Raw genomic sequence first — 1577 nt, 5'->3', positions numbered from 1 at the left:
CAGCTGATCAACCGGTAATGGTGATGGGATACTACAACGACGACAGCGCTTCATACTGGGTCTTGCGCGTTCCCTTCGGCCGCACTTGGGGCATACGTGGAACTATGCACTTGGCCAAGAATGTTATGGGAGACAGCACGATAGGCATCTGCGGCTTAGGAACCGTTGTGGGCGCTTTCCTTCCGCCCAACTATCAGCTGTCTGCTGTCGAAAGCTTGCCTCCGTCGTCTTTCTGCTGACGGTAAAGAAATTCAATAAAAACATGTTTAAGATGATCATCTGTCGCCGCATCATTGCGTGCGTGTTGTTAGTGACAGGTGTGGAAATGGAGGGAGGCAGAGCCCATGGGCACTATTGCGGAGTAACTGGTGGGCTACGAATAGGCTTGTTCCATCTCGAACAACTAGGCTACAACACTTGTAAGAAATCCAAGACTTTAAAAATGTTTTTTTGCTTTTCCCACACGCTTCTCCTTCACACTTCGCGCTGGTGAATTTGCTCGCGAAACAACCGGTTCGCCCCACTTTCCAAAAAGCGACGTCGGACGAAAAGGGCTGAAAAACTCAATAACCACCTTCCAGCTTCTGGGATATCAGTGAACTTTCGGGTGTATATCAGCCACTGCCATAAAACCTTGGTGGTTTGTTCACCTGTTTGTTCATAACGCACCAACAGAAACAACAATGCTGCGCACCGTCTTCGCGGTCACCCTGTGCATACTTGCCCTTCAATGCTACTCTGCGGCTGCCCTGGCCCCGCACCTGGAATGCGAACCTTTCTGGGATGCTATCACCTACTGCAGCGGTGAAAGCGCCGTTGGACTCTGGGAGCGCAGGTGGTGCGAGCGGTGCTGCGAGGGCCTCTCCGCTCAAGACACCGGCTTTGCCAGTGACATCTTTACCGACGGAGCCGCCTCCCCCGTTTCGGTCGTCTCCGATTCCCAGTCGCTCGCCTTGGCGATGAGGAGGGCTTCGGCACTCGTCAGAGGTAGCGCTCTGCAATCTCTCAATAGGGCGCACTACGTCGCCTCGGGCAAGCGTGGCAGCAACTACGTGCCGTCGGACGACAGCCAGACTTTCGGACCCAGCACTTGCAGAACCTCCGGAGCTTCGTCACTGGCACGCAAACCTGCTGCTCTGGTCTTGCTAAAGTTAACGGATTCTGCGTTGTGGGGTAAAGAGGTCATCTGATGCGGAGGTCGAGGAGAGAACTCTTGACCAGGCCCTGGTTACCGGTTATGAGAGGTGCCACCACCACTGGTCTCTGAGTGGCCCGGCCAGTTACGAGGGCAACTGTTTCATTCGCCGTCTGTCAACCCACCTGCCCACCAACTACAAGATCCACAACGTCGGAGGTCAGGGTAACTGCAGCGGAGCCCCCGTTCCCGTGAACGATACGCTCACCTTCGGCTATGCTGTTCCTTCGCGAGTGGATGTCGATGGCTTTGTCAACATTGACAAGTGCCAGAGCAACATGAACTGGTGCCACTGCTGCTCTAAGAAGAAGCTGAGCCCTCTCTTCGGCAGCTTCGAGTACGCTGCGGGTCCTGGCCTCGACATGGACGCCTTTGACGGACT

Source organism: Acanthamoeba castellanii (genome assembly GCF_000313135.1).
Source record: "Acanthamoeba castellanii str. Neff unplaced genomic scaffold scf7180000084294, whole genome shotgun sequence".
Lineage (NCBI taxonomy): Eukaryota > Discosea > Longamoebia > Acanthamoebidae > Acanthamoeba > Acanthamoeba castellanii.
Note: the sequence above shows the minus strand (reverse complement) of the source record.